Here is a 26,216-nt window from a genome sequence, read left to right as displayed (position 1 = left end):
GAAATATGTTGTCCTTATAAAGCCCCTTTTAAAAAAGAAATACTTGAAAAGGTGCTGAAAAATGTTTTTACCTTCCCCAGAGTACCGGGAACTTGCACAGTGAGTGCTAATGAGGCACGTTCTTGCCTTTGAATTGCATTCCCTCTTCCTCTCCCTCCCATCTTAATTTCTTATCTTCAGCCAGCCAAGGCAGCGTTAAACAAGAAAAAATGTGGCTCTGCTCAGCCTGTCTGCTGAGCTGCGCTGCTGCTCCCGGCGGGCTGTGGGCAGTCAGGGACGCACAGAGGGTTTACAGGAGGAGCTGACACCCTGCACACATCCAGCCCTAGACAGGTGTTATAAACCTGCTCTCAGCTTCCCGTGACTCTGCAAAGACAAAAGGTTCTGCCTGGGACAGAACAACCCTTTGCTGCTGGGGCACAGATGGTATGAAAGTGTTTTGTGTGACACAAGGTGTTAGAAAATGTTTGGCTCACTAACGTGTGCTGTCAAGACCTGTTTGCTTCAAGCTGCCAGCCTGTCATTGTCTTTTGGAAACCAGCATGCAGCCAGGAAAACCATTTCCATCAGAAACAGAAGCCCTGTTTATACTTCAGTTTCATTTTCTCCTTCCTACCAGGTAATTTCTCTCTAATGTCACTACAGGTATTGTAGTAGAATTAAGGAACAGGCAAAATTTCTCTCTTATTACGTAAAAACCATAACTAGAAGAGAGAAAATAGATTTTAAAAACGACAACAGTAAAAGAGAGAGAAGCTTTCAAACCAAGCATTCCCCACACCTGAATCTGATGAACTTTCCAGATACAGTACAAAAGTCTCCCTTTTCTCTATTAAGTGTACAGATGACAGTTGGAGGAATTCCTGGCCAAGGTAAAATTCAGCTTAGAGGTATGAAATATTACAAGCTTGAGAACTTTGTCTTTCTGTATATATTCTTCATGGTAGCAGCAAAGGCTTGTAAGGGCTGAAACTGGCTCCTATTCTAACCTATTAACAACTGGGTGACTTTAGTCCATTTTACAGCTACCCAGCGACTTTTTTATTTCTTCTGATATTACAAATGCAGCAACCTTGTCTTTACCTCTCCCTGTAAGACTTTTAAAGTGCAATTTGCTGTATCTTTCAGAGCGTGGACACAGTCCTGAGATGGTAGGGTCAGAACTTGTATAGATATAGATGAGGGTAAGGAGAGCTGAACATGGGAAAATATCAGCCTTAAGGGTCTTTTTATTCCTCTAGCAAAAAAAGAAAGCAATGTGATTAAATGCCTTAGGAAGTCTCTGAATGTCAAATGGTGGCACATGACTCTACTCTGTCTAAACATGTGTAATTTTCAGGTTTACTTATGAGCAATCATATTTCATGTTCATTTGCTCAGGCAATTAAATGGATTAATTAAATTAATTAATTAATTGATACTTTGTTTCTTTTTGCTTTATTATTTACATGTCTCAGTGTTAAATGACAATTTTTTCTTCTGATACTGTTGCAGGAAGTTTTGCCCATCTATTTTTAAACATTTTTTTAATCAAACCAATTGTCCTTTCTAAAATGTTATCAATGTTAAGCTGTTGCATTTGAATGACTACAGGAAATAAGGATTTTGGGATTTCATCTTTGTTGTTAAAAATCTACAATTAGGCTGTGGAAAAAATCACTTGGTAAAACTGCACATGGCAAAACCAGAAATAAAATCAAGCATACAGTGGCTAATGAAAAAATTGAGAAAAGTCTTCTCACAAAATATCATTGTGCTGCTGGGCTTTCCATCTTCAAAATGTCTTGCAAAGGTTAAGTCTTTAAAATATATCTGTGCAATGAAGCGTTATATTGGCACCATTGTTTTTTTCCCCTCAGTTAAAGTAGATGTTGAGTGTTTAAATGTCCAAGGCTGTGGAGAAGGTCGCTCAGATCTAGGACTGCAGACTAAGCTGCTTCTGCAGTGCCTCAATTTCTCAGACTGGGCTGGACATTCTTCCTTTGTTCAGCCATCCTTCTGTCAGCCACTGCTCTCCTTTTCTCAACTGATTGTCCTCTTTGACATCTTTTCCTGGCTGGTCTGCAGCTTTCCACTGCACTGAGTGGAAAGATTGTCCCATTAAGCCTTCAATAACCCCACAGGTCAACCCTCACTTGGCTGTGTGTCCCTGCTCCCACCTGAGGCTTTTTGCAGTGCAGACTTTTCTCTCCTCCTGTTCTACTTTAAGGAAAGGTCAGTCAGGGAGGGGTCAGCAAAACTCTATATTCAGCCTGCTTTGCAGCATCCCTATGGAAGACCTAAAATTATTTGATCTCTAAAGCAGGTACATCACAAACACGTGTATAAACTCTCTGTGTATGAGGGTAAAAAGCAACTCACCATCTCCTGTGTCAGGAATCACCTTGGAAAAGCTGCCTCTGGGAATAGGACTGGTAGAGTAGGAATTAAATCAGCCTTAGCAACACTGGATACTGCAAAAAAACCTGCAAGAAAGCAAAAACCCGTAATATAGGCTCTGTAAATGACAATTAATGATATCTACTTCAGAGAAAGGAAAAGATTTTTCAGGCCTAAACTGTAATTTTCAGGATCTCTTCAAATAACTGGGAATGATTGTTTAAAAGCTTAGAGACCAGTGCCAGAAACTTGCCCTGCTTAGAGTTTACAAAAGAGCATAGCTGGTGATGACAGAAATACTTTGTAATGAGCTAATGACCAGCAAGGGCCGTGCAGGATTGGACACTCCAGAAATCGACTCCACTTGAGGAACTCAAGAAATCGAAAGGCCTGACTTGTACTTTCCTGAAGATAAATGACCAGTTAAAGGAAAGGGGGAGGAAGCCTGTGCTTTTTAGCCAAACCAGCAGTTTTAGTGTGTCTCAGGCTTTTACCACCGAGTGCATCTGTCAGGTGTTAATTGTCAACTCCCACTGACTCCAGTAGGAGCTCGGGCACTTGGCATTTTGCAGTATTAACCTGCTATTATTAAGCTAAAGAGATAAACATGCCAGAGTATGTGATGTTTGAACTGCAAGGCTTTTTCTTGCATCCTCCCAACTTTAATATCTTTTTTTCCAGTTAGCAGTGTCTCACAGCAAGCAACTGCCTAAAGAGGAAACATAATGCAAAAGAATATGCACTGTGAAAAATCTGCTTTGTGAAGTGCAGAAATATATCATTCTACCAAGAGTAGGCTGATTTAATTTTAAATATGAAATCTTTAAATAGCTAATGTGCTTGAAATGTAGAAAATCAGATAACAAAAACAGTTCTTGTTTCAAAGGAGAACAGCAGTCGGTGAGAAAAATGAATAAAAAGAAGAAAAAGTGACAAAGGAAATAAGAAACTATCATTGATTTCCTGGGGAAAAAATGATAAAACCTAATAATTTTTCACACATTATCAAATAACATAGTAATTTATCCAGAATATAATTATGTTAACATTTGGCTGTTACCTGGTATCAGATGAGTTCTTACAGCTCAGAGTGTTCTGGGACAGGTTTTGAGGGTGGTTACAGACCTCAGTGTTTGTTGGCATTATGGCCAATGTCCCTGGAGATGTTCAAGAAATGACTGGATGTGGCACTTAGTGCTGGGGTTTAGTTGAAAAGGTGGTGCTTGGTCAAGGGTTGGATTTGATGATCTTGGAGTTCTTTTCCAACCTTCCTGATTCTATGATTCTCTGGGCTAGGCCAGGACAGTAGGTGATGTGGCTTCTTGAGGTTTTCAGTGCAACTTTGGGAAGTTCTGGTTTCATTATTGCTAAAGGAAGGGTGAGACCACCCAGCAAATCATGAGTTCTATGTCAGTGCTGCATGTATTGCAAAAACTTGGAGAAGTAAAAGCTCTTACACTTTTGTACTCATGCTACTGGTAGACGTATGACATTTTTCAAAAATCAGGTCTCCTGCTTAGTACAGAACATCAACCTTCAAAGTGTAACTTATTGGCAGTAATAATAGAGTTTAAAAAGTAAAATGAGTGCCTGTGCCCTGTTTTTTCCTGCTGTCCTTTGTAATTCAGATTTCTGTCTCTCTAGCGAAGGCCAGAAAGGACAGAAGGCAGAGGGGCCAGCATGACCTTCTGTGGGAATATGAGCACTCAGGACATAATGATCTACTTCACTGTAGCTCGTTAAGCATCCACCAGATGACCATCAGTAACTGATCAAGGTAGAGGCAGAGAGTGACCCTTTGTCTGGTTTTGTTTGGAAGTTGTTTGTGTAACTGTTGCCTCCATCCTTCTCTTGCAACACACCCCTTCAGATGTAACAAAACTCTGTTCTGAATGAGACTGCAGGAGTGCACAAGAGCTGGGATAATTTTAGGGTGGTCTTAAAATGCTCAGAAGGATTTCCATCTTAAGGATGGATGGAGAGGAAGCTGGCTTTAGTTCTTGTTTGAGATCTTGCACCTTCATTCCCAGGTAAGAAATTGTGAGTGTCAGAACTTCTAGGCAGCACCTAAACACCTCAGAGATTTTATTTGGCTTTTCTAAACAAATGAGAAGTCTCTGTTTCTTCACAAACTTAAGGTCTTTTTCGTACATGCCTTACCCCTGCAGTCTATCCCTTTCCCTTTCTCTTCTCTTTCAGCTTCTGAATCTTCACATTTTCATCTTCATCTCAAACGTGTTTTGCAAGAACACAGCTCTTTGCATTCAGGCCATGTCCAGTTGCATTTTCTCTTTCTCTTCTGGTCCTCTAATGCAAAAAGGAATATTTGTGACATGCATATGCTGGCACTGCCATCCAATGACTTCATTCTTGTCTGAATGAATGACCTCTGAAGGGGATCTGGAGGCCCCCTGGGTGCTTAGATCACTATTTGCTCCTTATTATCTTGTTTGGAGTGCTGCCAGCCACTCCTGTGCAGGGAGATTTGCAAGCTGCCTACAACCTCTTGTGAAGGCCTTGTCTGGATGGGGAGGATGTGGGAGTCCTTGTTGATGATGCAGCTGTATGGATGGAGCTGTTTACCTCTTCATTTATCATTATCATTATCATTTCATGATCGTTACCTTATCATTTTCAGTTTAATTAAAATGTAAGTACCCTGGACCTAGGGGATCAGCACAGGAACTGAACAGATATCTCCAAGATGAATCTTACATAGCTGGCAAGCAATGTTCATATGGAATTATGCTTTAAGTTTCTAAGGTCATCTGAAAAAAGCCAGGCAATGTTCAATGAGTTAAGTGAAGCTGGATTTAAAGTAGTGATTCCCATAAGCCAAGGACAGAGAAGAAGACATTACAAAACTGCAGAAATAAGGATTTTTGGAACTATTGATAGGCAATTTACAATTAGAGTAATTTTTGTTATGGTAGAAGATCTCCACATAGGCAAAAATAATGGGAAATTACCCCAAGTCCTATGAACTCTCTGTTTTGTTTAATAAACAGAAGCACAGCTTTAAAAAGGTTTGCAGTTGTTTTGTACATCTGAGGACTTAATATTTCTGAACAAAACCCAAACCTCTTTTTACCCAATATAAAATCATTTCACATCAGCTCAAAATCCCAGAAGTCTCAGTTTCTATGTGGCAGCAATTTCCTCTAGGAAGGTAACCCAGCAGAAGTAATTCTGGACCTACTTCCATCTCTAAAACACATTTATTGTTTCCATTGCTCCTCAAGCCTCAGGGTACTCCTCCTTCAGGTCTGAATATTTATTATGCAGATTGAAGTCTGCCAGTAACCAAAACCCAGAACTATCAGTTCCAGCCCTCCTTTCTTAGCAAAGACATTGATACTATGAGGGCTTTGGTCTCATGAAACACAACAGGAAAAATCTTGTGAAATGTCTGGAAGGAAATTTTTTTGTGGTTAAAAATAACATCTGCAATAATTCCCTGAGAAGAATAAAAGTGACTTTCTTACGGTGTAGAGGATGCTAAATAAGACTTTTAAAAATGGCACCTTTTTCTAGGATAATTATGGAAGAAAAACAGCTTTCCATGAATCTAACAGCTGTTTTAAAAGCTCAGCTGGCAGCATCATTTCCTATCGTGCAGAAGACCGAAGTTCAAGATCACACACAAATTATTGTCTTCTCAAAAAGAGAAGGAAGTGAAGGTGGCATAAAGAAAATTACAATCTAACTGCAAAGACAAACAGAAATCTCTGTGTGATCATGAGCTGAGTTTGTTTTCTGTACAAAAGCAGCAAGGAGTTAGAAGAAGATAATACTCCCTAGAATGGCTTGACATCCATAGCTGGATAAGAATCCTCTTTTTCTTTAAATTTACAGTGGCTGCATCAGATGTTCCAGAAATTGATGGATCAGTACAGTCCTATAAATCCCAAACACATATGTGGTATATCTATTCAGAAATAACTTACAAAAACAGCCTTCCAGAGGGGAAGAAGTCTACAATAATGACAGCACACTGACAGTGCAATAAAGAGGAATCCATTATTCAGGCTGCAGGGGTTGACAATGGCCAGAGGGTAAATGCATGAAATGAGAAGAAAGAGCTGATGCTCAAATGTCAAAAACTCCCTGCCACAAGTGAAAAAAAGAGAAATGTGTTCAAAATTTATTTCCTCTGTATAGGAACGATGGTGATGATAATAACAATATTAATAACAACATTTATCTGAGCATGATAAATATTGCTCAGGCTGATATGACATCATCTGTGTATAAATAAATTCTCCCTTTCCAGTGTTCATTGCCATGAAATTAAAAGAAACCTTTGCAATCCAGAAAGTGGAAGCAAAACAAAGAGTTAAATATGTAGGATGGTTGATTATGCGAGTAATTCTTGTTGATGGTTTTTAAGCTACTGTTCAATTCTAGAAAAAATCTGATTGTTATCATTATTTATTTTATTACCTGAAGAGGATAATACCTATTCACAAGTGCAACTACTTCAGTATGAAATCTTCCAGGCATAAACTGCACCCTCAAACAAGATCTCAAGCCCACAAAGGAACACCAAGAAGCTGAGCAAAAGCCCACTTGTTTTTCTGGAGTTATTTAGTTCTAAACAAACTTCCCTTGCAGTCTGTCTGTTTTTTATTTTTAGCTCCTCCTTCTTTGGTATTGAATGCTTTTGTAAGAAGGGAGGATTCTTGTTCTGTATTTTTCTTCCCCTGACATTTCCCATATGAAGTTACAATTCTCTGATGGCTTGTATGAAGAGGATTAGAAACATGTCATCACTAATTGCAGATGAGGATTTAAAGCATGGCTGGGCAGGAGAAACACAAAGATGAGATTGCCTGGCCTGTCTTGATTAGACTGTGGATGCTTTGTGCCTACCTCTGCTGCTCCAGGAAGTTAGTCTGCCTCCCACATCTGTCCTCATCATGTGGCAAGGGAAAATTGTTGGTTGTTGAACAGGATGAAAGAGTGATTTCTTCATTGTTCCTGAAGACCTATTTCTGCCATGAGGACTACATAAAGTTAGTTGGCTCATAAAGCACAAGGGAGTGTGAAGTTGCATAGAGGAATCACTTCTAAACTCCAAAAAATAAAGAAGAAAAAAAAGAAAAGAAAAGGAAAAAAAAAGGAAAAAAAAAGGAAAAAGAAAAGAAAAGAAAAGAAAAGAAAAGAAAAGAAAAGAAAAGAAAAGAAAAGAAAAGAAAAGAAAAGAAAAGAAAAGAAAAGAAAAGAAAAGAAAAGAAAAGAAAAGAAAAGAAAAGAAAAGAAAAGAAAAGAAAAGAAAAGAAAAGAAAAGAAAAGAAAAGAAAAGAAAAGAAAAGGAAAGAAAAAAAAAAGAAGAAAAAGAAGAAAAAAAAGAAAAGGAAAGAAAAAAAAAAAAGAAAAAAAGAAAAAAGAGAAGTAAAGAAGGGCCAGATTATACTTGTGGGATTGTTTCTTTCTCCTCAACAATTTTTTTGTTGTTTTTATTAAACTGTAAAGAAATTACTGTCAGTGTATCCTCACATACACCACACAAGTGTGGAAGCAGCAGTGGCTGAGGCTGAGCAAGCCCTCACCATCTGTGAGCATTCCCAATGCTTAATGTCAAACTGGTACCAGTTTGGCTAATAAGGTTAAGGAATTACATAACTTAAGTGGAATTACAACAAAATTATGTCAGTGTGTGTTCCCCTCTCTTATGCTTCAGGATGAATCAATTACGAAACATAAATCAAAGTAATGGATACAATATTTATAACCATTTAGGCTCCCAGGCATTGATTAACTGTGACTGAGAGAACTTTTTCTCATGGAAATGAATCTTGTATCATAAAGAACCTGTAAATTCCCATCTAGGGCTGTGAACTACTTGGAAGGACACTTTACTCCAGCCCTAGAAATCTTTGAAAGGTCAAAGTCTGAGGAGATAAGACACAATAAGGAAGGCCAAGTAGTCAGGCTTCTTTACACTCTTCTGTATGAATCATTCTTTTAAACTATAGCTATTGGTGATGCAAGACTTAAAAGAGACAAAGTTTTTGAAAAATGAAAGGGGATCTTGCTATAAGCTTTATCAGTGGCTTGGCAACCCTTAGGGACACAGACAACTTTGGTGTTGGTTTGTCTTTACTCTCAGAGTTTGGGGTTCTGGACACCACGCTGGCTTATTGAAACATGGTGAGACTATTTAACTCCTTTCCTGCTGATGCAGGTGCTGCTGTGGAAGAGGTTTTGGGGAAAAGTTCTAGTTGTGGAACACAGAAATGATGATGGATATGGCAGGGGCCACTGAAGGTACTGATTATGTTTTTCTTCCAGAGAAGGCCTGTAGACCTAACATAAATGTTTATATTATCCTTCACTGCTGCTTTCAGTTAAAGTCAATTTAGGAATCTCAACTTTTACTCAATACTTTCAAAACTGGCTGGTGTTTGTGAGGTCCTGGTGAAAACAACTCCAAAGGATGCTGCTGTCAGAGGTACCTTTTGAAAAAGATGTGTTTGCTGGTGATGTGCAAAGAATTGCTCTCCATTCTGCTAAATTACACTTTGTTTCAGCACTCCAATCTTTAAGGCATATCCAAAAGCTGGGTCAGTTTAGGAAAATTCACTGGAAGCCTGGCTGAGATGATATCTCAAGCACATCATTTTAATATGTAGTTATAAATAATTTCTAACTTTCTGTACGTAGAGTGTGTCTGTTGTTGTGTTTGAGAACGTTTTAGAGAGAATCAGTTTTTAATGCCATAGAAATAAGGAAATTTTGAAAACACTATGCACTCCTTATTTTGGCTTTGTACCTGAAAGTTGCACAAAAGTAATTGCATTTCTCTTTAAAAGACAGTGGAGGGAGAAATAATCAGCTTTCTTTTACATTGGGAATAAAAAAATATCAAATAGAGAGACCACAGATTTAGTAAAGACAGCTAGATTTTTCTACAAAATTTTCAGGGACAAGCTCTCCTAAGTCTTTTGCTGAATTGTGCACTAAACTGTATCTTTCTATCCATTAAAAGTGCCCACGCTTCACAGTAGGGTTTAGTTTTAAAATGATGTGTTAGGGCTCGAAAACCACACAGTTCAGTTTCTAGTACCAAATGTAGAAAATGCCCTTCTCTTCCTTGTCCTTTTCCAGCCCAGGGTGGCCAGTTTAGTGTTCTGCCTGCTTTTGATTAAAGGTGAGGTTCCACTATCATCCAGCATGGTAATTACTGTATTTCAGTGTCAGTCACAGACCATTGCTGCTATTATTTATTCTCAGACAAAAACATTCATTCACCCCTCTTCAACTACAGGCTGCAAATTCTTAATAGCTCGACTTTTGCTAGGAGTGAAACCACTTTATTTTTCATTTGCTCCAGTTGCTGAGATAGCTGCGCTATCTGTTGTCCATTCTCTGTGGAAAGATATGAAATTTGCCAGTGCTCTCTTTCACTACAGATCAGAAACCAGATAAGTTTTCAATGTTAAGGATGGTCAGTTGCACTTCATCCAGTTTTTCCAGGCTTAAATAAATGCACACATTTGCCAGATCACTCTCTCTACTGAAATTTTCTTTTTCCCCTCGTGGAGTTGATGGGGGTATCTGTGCACACTTGAGCTTATATTGGCAAATTCCAATAAAAAAATGGATGGTAGACTAAGAGGTTTATTAAATATGGGTTTTTTTTTTTTTGTGAAAAAGGTTTACTAGGTTTACTTCACTTTCTACAAAACCAGAGGCTACCATGGAGCAGAAGTCTACACATAAGCAAAATCCCCAAAATAGCCTCCAGCCCCACAAGTTTTTCTCCTAGAAGTGTTTAATGTGGGGAAAAAAGCTGAGTGCACAAAGCCGCTCCACCGCGAGCTAGTGAGTCACTGCCTTCAATCTGCGCCGCTTTGGTTCAGGCTGACGTATTTGCAGCTGAACTTTTTAGGCTTGCCAGTTCTCTGGAGAAGATTTATATTACAGAGAAGTTCAGAATTTTCAAGATACAGTTCATCAATTCACCATGTACAGCACTTCTGAGAAACAGAGCATCTAACAATAAGGAAAGGGAAGAGAGAGGGGGAGATACTGATCTGAGTACATGACCTACAGAATTGCTTTCAGCTTGTTTTGAAACTTTTAGGACCTAAACCTTCTTAGTATTTAAGTCCCTGCCTTGAAGAAGCTGCAGGTAACAACAATGGATGAAAGTGCTTTTTTAAAGAAGTGAGTAAATCTGTTCCTTTCTTAACAGAAAAATCCACACAATCTGTCAGGAAGTGGTGGATCTTCTTCAAAGCAGGCAAATACCAATGGCATGACATTTCCTGCCTATCCTACTAATGAATAGGACATTCAGTAGTATCCAGAATGGCTTGGGATCCTTAAAGATCATCAAGTTCCAACCTCCCTGCCAGGGGCAAGGACAGAGAGTAAGCAAGGAGAGCTCAGAGGAGTACAGGAGGCTGGAATGAGGTATGCAGCGGAGGGGATAAAGGTAGGCAAAGTACTGTAACTAACCATAGTTGAAATCTTTCACTCCATTCCAGCAAACAGAAAATGAATTTTTCATTGTCCTCAGCACCCCTTTGCATTGCAAATGACAAGAATGTACACGTAGAAGAAAGATCAGTCTTCAAAATCTGAACATTTTAAAATGGAAAAATGCTATTGATTTTAAATACACACTGTTCATGCAGAAGATTAGATAATCAGTTTTATACTGAAAATAAGGAAGTGCCCACAGAGCATTTTTGGGGAAGTACTAGAATACTTTCTTTTATATTCCTAAGAGAATTCTATTGTGCTTGCTCCACCATAAATTTTCCACTATTTTTTATGGACAGTTCAAGAATTTGAAGCCAAAGATTTGATGCTGTGAAATTTCAGATAAAAGCCATGAGGTAAGGAGGAAATATGCAGAACATCTCAGAGTTTCATATTCAGATTCCCTCAGAGAAAAAACATCTTTAAGAAAGCTGGATGTATAATGAAAAGGCAGATAAGTGTTTCATCTCATTATTTTCCTGTCCTAAATCTCAGGCTCATATCCTCCCCCTTGGCTTCTGAAGACAGAACTGCTTACTTGTCCATCATGAGTAATGCTTCCCTTTCCTAAACACCCTTCTCCCACCTCTTAAAATAGTTTCCAATGTTGGAGCAAGGTACAACCTCAGCCAGAAGTGGTGAGCTCTAACCAAATCTCTCATTATCCTGACTGGAGAGTTAAGGCAGAGCTGCAAGCTCAGCTAGCTGGTAGGAAAATAGTCTTAAAATATCAAATCCTCTGAGTGAGGAGCTTGAAACAGGAAGGATCCCAGGGCTTTCAGACAGACCCTGTTGTTCGAAGCCTCTCTTAGGCAATGTGGCACCTGTCAAGACTCAAACAAGTGGCTGTGTGTTTACAGAGATGAGCGAGCTGATAGTCACCTTTGTTGTGTCTCACTTCACGTGATGCAAAGGAGGTCTGGCACTGGCCCCAGGGTGGCTCCAGTGGAGACTGTGACTGCCCCAAAACTGCTCCTAGCAACTGCTGCCATCTCCATCTCTGGCAGCAGCTGATCTGCTTGTGGAAGTAGGCTTGGAAAAATGCACCCATGGCTGCTCCTCTTTGCCTGCGAAGGAGTGACTTGGGCCAAGATTCTTTTCTGCCTTACTGGGGTTGTTCTCAAGCTACTTTGCCATGGCAAGAGACACAGGAAAGAGGGCACAGCAATGGAACAGTGTTGGACAGGAAAGGGGAATTTCCCTAGCCCTCAGCTTAACCATAACCTTCAGCGTCTAGAGGATTCCACAGAAGAAAAGTTTGGATGAGCAATGCTGGGGATGAGGCAAATGGCGCATAACTAGCCGTGGTCTGCATGGGTGTGGTTAACGCTGGTATTGGGTTTATGATTTGTGCTCAAAGAGCCTAAGGAAGTGGATTTACTCCTAAATACCACAGGACACACGTGGCTAGTTGAGGAGGCAGGATTTCTGCTGTGGGAAAGGTCTCTGCAGTGACTGATACCTGGTTTGACAGTGGGGATGGTGACAGCTGAGGCAGAACATGCTCAAGGTGTGTCAGTGGTGGAGACAGTTGAAATATTTGATCCCAAGGATGAGGGTTTGGTCTGTCCAAGATTTGGGAAGGGGAGTCAGAAGGAAGGATAGTGGTAGAGCAGGGAGGAAGGCAGGGTGGGGAGAGTCACATTTGCTGCTCTTGCTGTTTTACGAGAAATAGGAGGGAGGAGAGTGACTCCCTGCACACTGAGCCTCAGCACTTCAGGGTCAGCCAAATGGGATATGTGGGGCTCCAGCACTGGCAAACTTGAACATATAGTTTGTAATGCCTACATAATGAATGCCTTTAGCTGATGCTGATCTGAAGACTAAGATTTGCTGCTGGTTGGTGCAGGACCTTTAGGACTTTTGCTGATAAAACCCACTAGCGTATGGTTGCTTTTGAAAGAGGAAGATGTTGCTGAACTCTGGTGAAGGCTGCATTTCAGCAAAGATTACATTTAAGGAGCTTGGCAATGAGAATTCAAGAATTATGTTTATTTTTTCCCTCCAAACATATTTGCTTAGCAGGTTAAGGAAAAGATTGATGATAAAATAGAGCAGGTGCCAGAAAGATTGGGAGGACAGTAGGTACAAGGAGGGTGAATGCTGGATGCTGACAGTAGGAGTGGAGATTCAAGAGAGGATGCTCAGACTGATAACAAACATGAGGGGAAAAAGGAAAGAGGAGAGAGAAAGTCCGAGGGAAGAGACAAAAGCCAAAGGCAATTTCCAGAGGCTTCTCTAATCATCCCTGTCCTCCTTTTCATCTTCTGGGTACCCCCTGACTTAATTCATACCTCTCAAAAACTTAGGGAAAAACTGAAAGCTACAGCTTTCCTTTATGTTCACACTACATGATTTGATGCCTGATTAAGTGCCCTGGCTAATTTCAGCATCCAGAGATCAGTGAAGCTTCTTCACCTCTTTTTCTCCTGCTTATTAGCATAAAACAGGACACAGCTGATTTTTTTAAGGGTAATTTTGTTCTAAGCATTAAAAGTAAATATTTTTATATTGTATGTCTTAAAATTTCTGGATATTGGTCCTCATCATTCACAAGCACAGGAATAGCATGTTAAAAAACTATCAGCTAGTGTAGATCATGAATAAAATGCATAACAGGGTATTAGGTGTTTCTGTATCTATGTATATATTTGCTTATGAGTGAAGGACTGAGACACAAAGAGTCTCCAGCTCTCAGTAAAAGGAGAGCTGCTTCTGGGTTGAATAAAACGAGAGGCAGGATACTAACTGTGAGGGTGACATGATATTATAACCTAAAAACTAATTAAGAAAAGAAGAGAATTTAAATAACATTTGGATGCAACAGCAGGAAATACAAGGAGCAGGTGTTTAACAAGATTTCTTTTGACTCTTTAACCTCTTTGCTAATGCCAAAAATCTCAAACTCTGTCAGACTTCCGCTTTACCTCATTTCAGTAGCTGTCCTTTTGGCTATTTCATGACTCAGAGCATTTATTCTACTGTTAGTTTGTCTCTAGGGATCTGGGTCTCTGCCATTAAGTGTTTTTGATCTCCACTGCATGTGTTTTCTCTTCAGGGAGCACTGGGATTATACAGCCACAAATAAGGCCCAGAACTTGTGACTGTTCTGTGGGTTCATGGCAGCATCTTGTGGGAGAGATTGCCTCACAAAACTTGATGGAATTTGTTTCTTAACACCTAGAAACCAGGGAAGGCTTTTCTTTGTGATCATTGTAAAATACAAAAGCATAAATAAGTGTTTTGCAGTGTTTCAGGTATTGCTATAATCTGGAGGGATATCTGTTTAAATAGATGAGGTCTCTGACACTCTGCTAAGTGACTGGGATTACATAATACTGAAATCACTTTACATCTCTTAAGAAGCTCCTGGTTTAAATGACCTTCTAGCAATGAGCTCTTTCTCTCTTTTATTTTCTGATTTCACACTGTTTCTTGGATTTAGATAATGAAAATAAACTCAGGTGATACGTGCTTTTGATGCCTTGCGAAGTTAGGCAATACAGAATCTGAAAAACATGAAAGCTAAAACTTAAGGCATCACTTTAACAGTCACCTTTTAGTGATATAAGTGTTTACTTCCAGCATAATTTAAAAAGTTTCTTCCTGAATTTCTTTTGTTCAGTGTTTGAAGCGAAGAAGTTGTTAGAAAAGTGTCTCTGTAAAAGCATGCTTTCTTTAGGACGGGGTTTCAACAACTTTAGACAATAGACAGAGTCAGTATTTGATGTCAGATTTTGCCTGCATGAACTCCCGCCCCCACTCTCCTCCTACACACGTTTAGACCTCTACATGGCAGGGACATGCATCTCTAACTCTTTAGGCTCATTTTCAGAAATGGATTCCATTAGCTGCTGCTTCTTTTTGTTATTTTTCCCTTTCATCTTCCTCAATGCTTTCCGCCCAGCATGCAGTCCAACCTGCTGCCTGATGTTCTCCTTCAAAATTAGTGGGTTTGACACTAGAATCTTCTACAAATGAACTGATCTATCTTTTCACCCCATTCTGTATATATGTGAGCTGCCATTCTCCTGAACCTTGCCCTCCTGTCCCTGACCTCCCTCTCCACAGAAGGGTTGGACTCCCTGTCGGGACACTGGGGGCATCAGCACCCTGTCACCTCTCACTTTGAGGGGCTTGGCTGCCCTGGCTCAGGGCTGTGACATTTGTTGTTATCCCCAGGGCTGATGGTGGCTCAAATTCCCCTACCAAAGATCCTGTTTAGTCTCCTTCCCTATTGTTATTATCAGTTATGATCTGCAGGTTTTCTGGTTTCTTTTTCCAGTTTCCCTCCTTTTTTTTTTTTGTTTTCCCCTGATAATAAGTGCACCAAAGACATACTTGGAGCATGCAGGGACCGCCCTGATCTCCAGGATGTGACTGCTGGAAGGGGAAAGAACATTTCTGAGCTGAAGGACCTATCAAAAGATGTACCTAGCTCACAACTTCCCACAGATTCCCTAGCTTAAATGTATTTTTCAGTGTTGAAGTTAAAAGTAATCAGCAACACTTGGAAACAGAAGATCCATTGTGCAACATGGTCCAAATTCTTGCAGTGGCATGTCTGAAATCAGTGTTTCAGGCTCCATTTCCAAACTCCTGGGAAGCAGGAAAAGAACCAGGTTGAGTGCAGGATGCTGAGAGAAGGGTGGGCTTGAGTGCTTAGAGAGGATTCAACCCATTAAGCAGGCAGATGCTTTAATGTTTCTCACCCCAGAGAGTTGCTTCCCGTGCAATACTTCATCTTTTATGATCTTAATTAATACTAATTGGTAGATGATTGCCTCTAAAAGTACTGTTCTGTGGAGAAAACTAATCTCTGATATTGCAGTGAATGATATTTGGGGGAAAATCATGAAGTACTGCAGCTCTATGTAAATGATTAAATAGATTGTTCTTCTCTGTTTTGATTTGTATCTGTCTATATATTGTTTTCCTTGATAGTCTATATTGTAATTGCCACACCTGGAGAGTTTCATCACATTTTTTAAACCATAATGTGTGGCTAGAGGAGACCACACTTTTGAAGATTGTAATGAAAACCCATTATTAAATAAGGGATATGGCTGGGGATTTTTTTTTCCCTTTGTTTGCTTTCAATCAGCATACTAATTCTGCTTTTATGTGGAATTTGCTCCTCCATTTATATGGTAGAGTGATTTAATTTTTGGTCTATTCCTACTTTGAGAAGGAATCCTCCTGCATACATCCCCAAGATCCTCTTTCAGCAAAGACTGTGGTTACAGAAAAGTAAAAGCAGAGATCTTAGATCTTAGTAAACAAAATCAGAGGATGAATTAATGTTTAAAGCTGGCTGTGACACTGAACTCGCAATTCGCTTATTATTTTTGGCAGCAGCGTGTCCAAACTGCCAAGACCATTCTTGGAAATCCCAGCTGTGCTGTCTCTAATAGCTGAACTCCAGGAAAGCTGCAGTTAGGTCATAGTGCCTTGTCACCGCACACGAACAGCGCAAGTGATAATAGTTACCATTACTGCCTACTCGTTTGGCAGCGCGTTTTGTTCGCTTAAAACAATTCCAATTATTAGCAGCACGATCAAATTGTCTGCTGAGTGCATTCCCTCCTGCTTTACATGGTTGACTCAGGTAAGGAGCGTGGTGGGGGCAGAGCAGCCCCAGCTGAATCCAACTGGGCCCTGTGAGCAAGGGCAGAGAAAGGTCATGGAATGGGCTGGGAGGGGAATCAGGGGACCAGCTGGGACCAAGTGGTTTTTGGAGGTCACCTGGGGAAGGGGAAGTTTCAAAGTGAAGCTGGGGAGATGCCAAGGCCAGTCAGAGCCATCAGTGGAGGGGAAGAAGCTTGCTGAGCTCTCTGTGCAGTGAGTACTTGAATGCATTTTCACAAGTAGGAAAAGGTCTCAGGAGTTTATTGTCAGCCAGAGATGCTGGTCAAGGGGGAGATGTTAAAATTAGATGCTGAGCTGGAAGGGTATTAGGAAATTGATGTGGGCATTTCTCTGTGTTTTAGCAACCTGATTCTCAGGTTAAGTTATATAGGGAGTGCTGCCAATTATTTCCAAACTGAGCTTGAAAAGTGCTCCTGCCTGAGGTAAATACTATCAACTTCAGAAGAGCTCAACTGCTGTTTCAGAGCACTTACATAAACATACGCTCCACATCTACAATTATCTGTTTTACAGGATTAAATTTCTTTTGGATGCTATTAATGGTTTGGAAGATCTGTGCCAGCCTCCTGCATGCACAGACTGTTTGACCACAGGTGTCTGATTTAGAAGGTCTGCACAACATCTACTTTGCATGTTTGCAGGCGGTCCAGGAGCAAATTGCTTGATAATGCTGTTACCAAGACAGGCCATATGTGGTAAAATGACAGAAGCCACAGACAAACAGAATATTTTAAAGGCTTCAGTTCTTGCAGTCGTGGGTGATGTGATGCAAGAATTGTCTAGTGCTCCAAAAGATTTTCTTTCTTGTTAAAGGTAGTGAACTGCTTTATTTTATTTTGTTTTATTTTATATTAATTTGGGGTTTTTTTGGCTCAGCTTTCTGCTCCTTTCAGCTGGTGCTGAAAAGGTTTGGCTTGGCCTGAGGGCATTGCAGGGGGATTGCTGCCCTTAGACCTGGGAATTGAATTTTGGCAGGGAAGCTGGCACGTGCTCCTCACAGCCTATTTTGAGCTGCAGCCAGTCAACGGGGCCAACCTTGGGGCAGTAAAGCTGAATGCTGAAAGTCACTCTAGACTTAATCTCACAGGATTTGGGTAGGAGGAAAGAAAACTTGGAAAACAAATGATGTGTCAAAGGTGGAAAGAATTTTCTTGCTCTTGGCAGGTAAACAAAAGAAAGTCTGAAGAAGCTTAATACACTATAGGTGTAAATTTTTTCATAGTAATTGTTCTGGCTGCACCAACAACCCAAGAACGTGTAGCACAGACTTATTTTTCAGTCTGCAGAAATTCTTAGGTTTATAACTCCCTGCATAATGTGATTGAATCATGTTTAAAAACAGTGAGAGCTTCTCATCCCAACTGCTTTGTCTGGAAGATTGATCCAAAATTTCATGCTGATAAGCCTGAAAGCTTTTTTTTTTTTCCTTGCCCAGCTTCCAGATCTAGCTGATTCATTATGAGGTTGTATTTACTTGAATTTTTACTGATGCCTTTGAAACAGATCTTATCTTTCTGTCTGCCCCCTTTCAACTTTGGCATGACAAAACTGTCCAAGCTCTTGTAACTTTTCCTTTCCTTTCATCATTTTTCTATTATTCCTCTGTACCTATTCTAACTTATATTACTTTTTTCAGAATGTCAATCACCAGAAAATAGTCCAAATAGTATTTCAGTGAAATCTTTAATAACAGTCTTTTTCTATTCCAAAATTATCTTGCCTAAAGCATTTTCTGATGTCATTAACTTCTTCCACACCTGCATCACACCAACATCACACAGCCAAATGCTGATTGACCAGTGCAACCTGATTTTCCTCTTTTTAGCCATCTCTTTGACATAATCTCTACAGAAATAGTATCAATTCTTGTTACTGATCCCTAATCAAACAGTGATTATGGACCAAACAATTCCATCTCCTAAACTATGGAATATCTTCCTTTTTTATTTTTGGGTGAGAATGTGTTATTGCCTCTTGGCATAGAAATCCCAGAGCTCCAGTCATGTTTGGCAGCATTCTGCAAGGTCACATTTAAGGATAAAAGCATAAACCTCACTCTTTGATCAACTAAAACCTCCAAACTTTCCTGAGACTCATATAAAACCTAAAACGTGGCCTATGCAAGTTGGTGATCTTGGTTACAACAAGAAAGATAAGCCTTGACATGGGTTTGGTTGCCAAATCCACTCTTTTGGATTAAAGTCATAAATAAAAAGGCAGAACTAATGAGGTTAAGTTGGATGCAATACTTGGACTTAGAAACCTTTCATGTTTTTAGTATGTGCAAGAGCCAAAACAAACACAAATTTGAATATAATAGAAATACTGTCAAGTGAAGAGATTCAGATTGTATAAACAATTTCATCCCTGATTTTTCTTTTGAAAAAGGTGTTTTCAGAAACAAAGTCATTATTAAAAACACCACTCCAAGCTGCCATACTAGAGGATGATCAGGATGTTTTCCCTATAGCTTTATAGTGAAATGTGGCAGACCTTGCTCTGATCTCTTGTCTGGAACCAGACTATTTATCAGGTAATTTTTAGTAATGGGGAAGAAGCAGATAAATGTACAAATGGCACAGTCAAACAAAATACATTTAGTTGCAAAAACATGAAGCTATTCACAATGTGTAAAGTGGACTATATCTACGCCAAAAAGCCACTGTTCTATTCCCTAATAGTGACAGATTACAAAAAATTACATTCCTTGACTCCCACAAGTCTGATATGCTTGCAGGGACTAAACATAAGTCACTCCTCAAAGAGTACTGAGCTATGAGGGATGCTGGAAAGAATGTGGGATGGAGGGGGCATGAGAAGATGGAGGGAAGAGCAGATGATTTTCTTCTCTGCCTGACGAGACGCATAAAAGCCAAACAGCCCCATTCTACACCAACGTGTTTTCAATACCTTCATATTTTCAAAATGCATTAGAATAGGATTGTTACTACGTCTGATGTGTGTCACCAAAGCACAGCTTGTCAAGGAAAGAAGAGATTCAAACAGAGCCTGAATACAGAGAGAAATGTTTTCTAATCACAACCTTGTGGTCCTTCAGAAGCTTTGTGCCATCTATTCTCCTTGGTATTTCTTGTAGTTAAAGGCACTAATGGGACTCCAAAATCTTATCCTTGCAGTGTCCAAAGACAATGTTTGCAAAGTATTTTGATGGCTGAAAATAACACCACCTAAACAACATTTTTGCCACTGGAGCGTGTTCACTCAGATGCATTGATAATAGAAGGAGGTGGGCAGCTGTCTGTACTAGACAAACAGAGCCTTGTGAAGAAAAGTTTGTCTGGAAATTTAAGAGTTTTACCAGAGCTTTACAAATTGTAATGCATGGAAAGCTAGAGAATAAATTGCTGCATAGAAAATTAATAACTAAAGTGCTGAAGTAAAATGCTTTTAGTGAACCGAAATGCTGTGCAGGGATGGTTTGGTGTGTCAAGAATTTCTTGAAGGAGTTATTGAAGGAGTAATGTAAGTAAAGTCAATTTGGGCTATAACAAGGAAGCTAAGCAATCAAGAGATGAGATCCAACAAATATCAAATGTCAGAAATGTATTTAAAAGCCACAATAGTGGCAGTATCATCTTGCAGGATGTCATATATCCATCTTTGTTGATGAACAACTAATTAATTTTGTAATGCTAGAAGCTGAAACAATCTCAGACAGTGGCATGGGTGAGGTATCTTTACATGTGGAAGAGAATATGTGGTGAAATTAAAAGTTTTTTTAGATCAGCCACCCATCTCGTATGTTCAGTGTAATGTTCTTCTGTCATATTATGTTTCCTTGAAATTAATTTTTTGGCTTGATTTTTTTAAAAAATAATTTTATTTAGGAGAAGTAAATGTTCATAAAATCCATTCCACTTTAAGTATCCTGGACCAGCTCATCTGTGACTGAGAATATTTTTACTGTAAGAGAGTCCCTTTACTTGAGGAAGTTAACACAGCATTTCCATTGACACAATTCTGAGAGGAGCATGAATTTTATACAACCTTAATACATCCATTTAAAAGAAGAGTTGTGGTTTCTACTTTTCATGCAAATTTAGTTCTGCAGCAGACTTCAAACTTCCAGGGAAGAGAGAAATTTCCTTAAATGTAGACACATAGAAGTGTTGAGGTTTGAAAAGACCCGTGAGTGCAAGCAATAACCCAGCATTGCCAAGTCCTCCACTAGAACATGTCCCTGAGCACCACATCTGCACATCTTTTAAATACCTCTACGGATGGTGACTCTACCATTTCTGTGGGCAGTCTGTTCCAGGGCTTGACAACTTTTTCCATTCAGAAATTTCTTCCTGATATCCAATCTAAGCCTTCCCGGGCACAACTTTTGAGGCTGCTTCCTTTTGTCCTGTCCCTTGTTACTTGGGAGAAAAAACCAATCCCCACCTGGCTGCACCTTCCCTTCAGGGAGCTGTTGAGAGCAATAAGGTTCCCCCTGAGCCTCCTTTTCTCCAGGATAAACAACCCCAGCTCCCTCAGCTGCTCCTCAAAACCCTTGTGCTCTAAACCCTTCCCAGCTCTGTTGTTCCTCTTTGGATTCATGTAATGCAAAGATCTATAAACTATGAGGGGTTTTTTTTCATTATGTTCAATAGTCCTTATAGGGTGCAGTGCTTTACATCTGAAAGTAAAATGTCTAAAACAGATGTGAGGATTTTCATTTTGTCTTTTTCACTTTACTGGCTAGAAGGAGAGTGTGGGATGACCTGCCTGGATAGGTTTCTAAATTACATATGAAAATCTTGTCTCAGTGGCACCAATTGATAGAACTTCATAAAAAAGTAGATTTATAGAAAATATATGGTTGTTGAACTACAATATTTTGTATGAGTATCTGTCTGGGCTGAAAATTGTCTGTGATAAATCCAGTGTGCTTTAAAGTGGATCGGCAATACCACTTGGCAAATCTCCTCTACTAAGTCAGGATTTTTTTTCTACTGAGGAAATGGAGATGAGTTCTTTTATACTTAAACTTGTAGTCCAGAGTCTCTTGGCTGAGGAGATGCTAGGTAGGTTAGGTAGCTTTTTTTTTTTTTTTTTTTTTTTTTTTTTTTTTTTTTAGGTCTCTACTCTGAAACCTCCTGCAGGAGTTAAATACCTGAAGTTCTACTTTAGGGTCAGTTCAGAGCCCTGAGCAGAGCCTTCAGCCCTGTGCTCAACAGCAGCTCCTCACCACAGTCAGGAGCCTAAAAAGCTTCATAAATAAAGTTCTTCATGAATGAAGTTTTTTAAGGGGGCTGTAACTGTCCCAGATCTCTACAGCTGCAGTAACTGACTGCAATTTTCAGTCCTGGAAAAGATCTGTTCCCTAATAGTACATCTCTTTTGAAGGTGTGTGCTAAACTACAGCAGAGAGTGTATGTTATTTAGTTAATGTCTCAAGTGAGAATTTCGGAAACTGGATATAAACCTTTCCTGATCTGAGCACAGTACACAAAGGACTGTGCCAAATCTGAAATTACCATGACTAAACAGCTCTGCATTAATCATCTTGCAAATTTAATTTTTAAATGAGAACAAGAGAACCTAAACTCATCTTTCAGGTCTCTGAGGGGTTCTTTATTAAACTTTTTGTTCCCTATTCCTCCTTTTCCTGTTTATCTACTGAAGAGTGGAAAAAGGACCAGAACAGTAGATTTCATTTGGCTTGATCCAAGTGTTAATGCTTCTATCACTGCCATTAGAGCTACTGTAGTTGGAAAAAGCAAAAGAAATATTCTTCTCAAATTTCTCCAGCTGGTCTACTGGGTTTTCTGACTCCACATTCTTCCTGAGTGATAGAGACTGCTTTTATTTGCACAATATTAAAACAAACAAAAACTCCCACCCCGAAAGGCAAACCAACAGAACCACTTTTGGTAGCCTGAGGTGTACCAAAGCAAAAGTGTACAGAAGTGGCTACCTGCGCCACCCTGATCCACCCCTGTGGTAAACAAAAAGTGAATAAATATTGGTTTACCCTTACAAGAATCTCATAATTTGTGTTTCCAGCACATAACAGCAGAAGCAATGCACAGGCTGAATGATTTAATAGCTAATAAAATAGTGACTATCCAAACTGCTTGTACAAATAAAAGGTTAGATCAAGTTCTCTCTGGGTTTTCTTAGACATACGTCCAAAATGCAATAAGAATTCTGAAGGGAACACATAGTGCTTAAAATACCAATGCAAATTCAAAGATTCTCTTCTGCACCTGTGCTAAAATTCATGCTTGAGGCAATGCCATGAGAGAAACAAGCTACTGGCGTGCCTCAAAATGAAAACTTTAGGCTTCTATTTATGCACACTGATGCACGGTACTAGTGTGTTATGTGCTTCCAAAAACAAAACCTATTTTCTCTCCTGTTTGAATGTGTGATGCCAGGAGGAGCAAAGAAAGCCCTGCCACTGGGAAGAGAGTTGTCTGGTGGTTTTGTGGGGTTAGAAAGGATGGGTTGGATCGGGGTCAGGCCCCTGTGCTTGTGCCAGTCCAGGCACCACCCCAGCAACCCCTTTGGCCTTGTTCCACCCCTCAGCATGACATCGTAAACCCCCTGCTGGCATGATTCTGGCATTCTGAACTGCAGAAAAATGATGCCACAGGGAAGGGCAAGTTTATTCCCTGTACTATCTCCTTTATCTGTGCTTTCCTCCCCCCTTCTTGTCCCTTGGCTGTTAGGGAACCAGGAATTGTGGTTAAAGTTGCTGCTTCAGGCTGGTGCTTCAAATCCAGCCCAAGCTCACAGTGGTTGCTGTTTCAGTGTATGTAAAGTGAACTTTTCCCATGTTTCAGTGGAACCTGGGCTGCACCTCTTGAAATAATTGATAGTGCTGCCAGAAGTCTTAGCAGACAAGCCAAAGACTGAAGCTGTGATGTCCCCAGAGATCTTACTGGAGATCTGAGCTGAACCATATCCAAGGGGAAATGGGAGGTAATGATGGAGTTAGGTGCTTTTGTCTACATACCTGTATTGCAGGGAAACAAAAAAGCAGCTCACAGATACATTCCCAGGTATATTCACCAGGTACATGTCCTGTACATAAACATGGTTTAACAAAATTCCTAAAAGCTTGTAAAACAGCATAGCTTCCTGCTCAGATATGAACTGGTTGTGTAATGCCTCACTGGAGGTCTGATGAGAATGCTACAACTGTATTTTACTGATTACTTCTAGCTTTACAGAAAAGCTAACACTTCCTTTAGTTTTAAGCCATAAAGCCGTGCCCAGCTCTGCAGGCCATGGTTTCTGCAAATCACTCCAGCCACTCGGCTAAAATCTTTTGTAAAAGTAATTTTACATTTCTCAGAGGATATTGCAAAAGGAAAGAAAACAGCAGAAATATGTAGGGTCTACAAAATTATGAAAATAACACTGAATCAAAACAGCACCACCTCAATGCCCCTTCCTTAATAGTTCAGTTATTAACCATTTATCTGAGAGCTAGACACATAGATGTCACTAATTCCCCACCAATGCATAGTGCAGGATAAATGTTCCATTAAAATAATGCATTACTGTAAATTAACACAAAAGTTTCCCACAAAGTTCCTTCAGTTTGTACAAAATTGATGTATTAATTTATTAATATTTAATGCTTCTACCCTGTGAGCTTCAGTAAGAGTTTCCTGTGGGCAGTTTGTCTTTTATTTACAGGCACATATAATTGTAGTTGACACCAGGAACATAAAAATATTTGCAAGTAAATTTTACTCAAATAAAAATCTCAGCAACCTAAAATTATTTGAGGATGCTGAGGAATACTTTTAAAAGGTCATCCAAAGAGCAGTTAAACATATTTCAAACTGTCCCATCTGGCACAGCTGTAAATAACAATCTGTCTGTTTTAAACAGTCCTCTGTTGACTGTGTCAGCAAATGTTAGGATTATTTGCTATTAACTGACAATTTCATCTTCAAACGTATTTTCAAAGTTCTGCAGGACTGACACTAGTACATATATATCATTTCTTGCAGATCAGTATAATGCTGAAAGAATCTTTGTGCAAACATACTTAAAGCCCTTCATCTTTATGTCTGAAGATGTTGATATGGATGGAGTTAGAGAGATTTATAATAATTTTTTGATCCCCTTGCCTCCAAAAAAAGCAATAAGCTGAAAAATTCATGCATCTGGAGAACTAGGGAAGACAGTTTCATCTGCCACTGAAAAGAATTACTTAGGCATGAGGGGCTGGCTGACTTCTGGATGTGAGTGGGTACAACATAAATGTCTCACAGATATTATGTGTGGCACAGTGGTCTTTCATCAGGGCAGAATTTATGGGTGTTTGCTAGCTACTAGATGAGTGGTATGTAATGTGATTCCATAAATTACTGACAAAAGCAGATAGCAGTACAATAAAAGTAAATACTGATAGCAGGAACCGGTGTATGTTACCCTGTATGAACAAAGGAAAAAAAGTGGAGAGATCACCTCACTCCTGCTCATAAGGGCTTTAATACTGACCCCACACTGGCAGGGATTCCTGACCTTTGTTCCAAATGAAAATCAACATCTGGCCCATTGGGTTGGATAGATGACAAATATTATGTGGTAAAGTGTGTTTTATGAAACACGTTTCTCATTCTTTAAGTAGAAGTCATCAGTTTGTTGCTTCCAGTTTAAAATAACTGTTTACTGTGTCAGATAAAGAACACTTTACCTGTGCTCAGGCCATGCTGTTACCTCTGCACAATGCATATAAAACTTTTCAACCTTCTAAGGCCAAAAATGGAGGAAAACGAAAGTGAGATGTTTAAGCACTAAAATTTACACTGTTTCCTAAATAAGAAAGCTAAACTAATTGTCTCTTTCCAAGTCCTGAAAATTTATTTGTCCTAGAATGTTTTTCCATGGGGCTGAGTAAAGAGAAGGTGCTACTAGTGTTCAGCAAAGGGCAGAGTAAAATGAACATGAAAGCAGCACTCAGTCCCAGGTGTTTCAAAAGCTGCTCTGAGAAGAGACTTTATCTAACATCTCCCACTTCGATGCAAAATTACCACCTACTCAGTATGTTATTTGTGTATTCAAAGGCACAGCTCCTTGCTTGCCTTTGAAACTGGTGTTCCAACTATTTTCTTTGGTGTGCAAGCCCAGCGCAGGAGATGCGCTGACAGTAAACCAGGTTGAACATTTTCTTGTACGTCACTGGCATTGTTTGTTGAGTTCTGGTCTGCACTGTCTTTGCAAAAAATGCTGACAGGAAACAATGCTCAAGTGTCAGTGAAACAACTGGGACAGAGGATTCCTCGTTAAAGGTAATTATGCATGAGAAGGACTTTGCTTGATTGTCAGCTTGAGATGGTAGCACTGACAGATTGGGGAAACCAAACCAAATTTAACTTGCAGATAATGTATACTTTACACGGAAATAACTGACAGACAACAACTTATAAAGTTCCTGCCTGCTGCTTTTATGACCACTTTACAGACTGAACTATCATTTAAATGGAAGCAGAAAGCACAGCCACCCTCTCCTGAAGATTTCATTGTGATCAAGTTAAATTTGTTTAGAATGGAATAGTCGGGTACAGAACACCTTGAAATGCATCGTGAAAAACGTGTTGATAAACAGCCTGTCCCTTCTGTGAAACAGAATTGGAGAAATAACCAGGTTTAATGGAAGGGTCTGTGAAATCTAGTGTCTGTGAGGTAGCCAGATTTAAGATAGACTGGGTTTTTTTGGTTGTTTC

At 39.6% G+C, this 26,216-nt stretch overlaps 1 protein-coding gene across 1 annotated transcript in view; it reads right to left on the bottom strand.

Moving 5' to 3' along the window:
• The window catches only part of HTR1F (5-hydroxytryptamine receptor 1F), a 102,848-nt gene that overhangs the window by 52,206 nt on the left and 24,426 nt on the right, over window positions 1-26,216 (bottom strand). Inside the window, exon 2 of the mRNA XM_063393942.1 lies at window positions 2,362-2,465. The gene's annotated coding sequence lies outside the window, so the exon portion shown is untranslated. The remainder of the gene's footprint in view (window positions 1-2,361; window positions 2,466-26,216) is intronic.

Source organism: Prinia subflava, chromosome 3, assembly GCF_021018805.1.
Source record: "Prinia subflava isolate CZ2003 ecotype Zambia chromosome 3, Cam_Psub_1.2, whole genome shotgun sequence".
NCBI classification, from domain to species: Eukaryota; Metazoa; Chordata; class Aves; order Passeriformes; family Cisticolidae; genus Prinia; species Prinia subflava.
The sequence above is the reverse complement of the archived record's forward strand: the minus strand, read 5'-3'. Positions and strand labels throughout refer to the sequence as shown.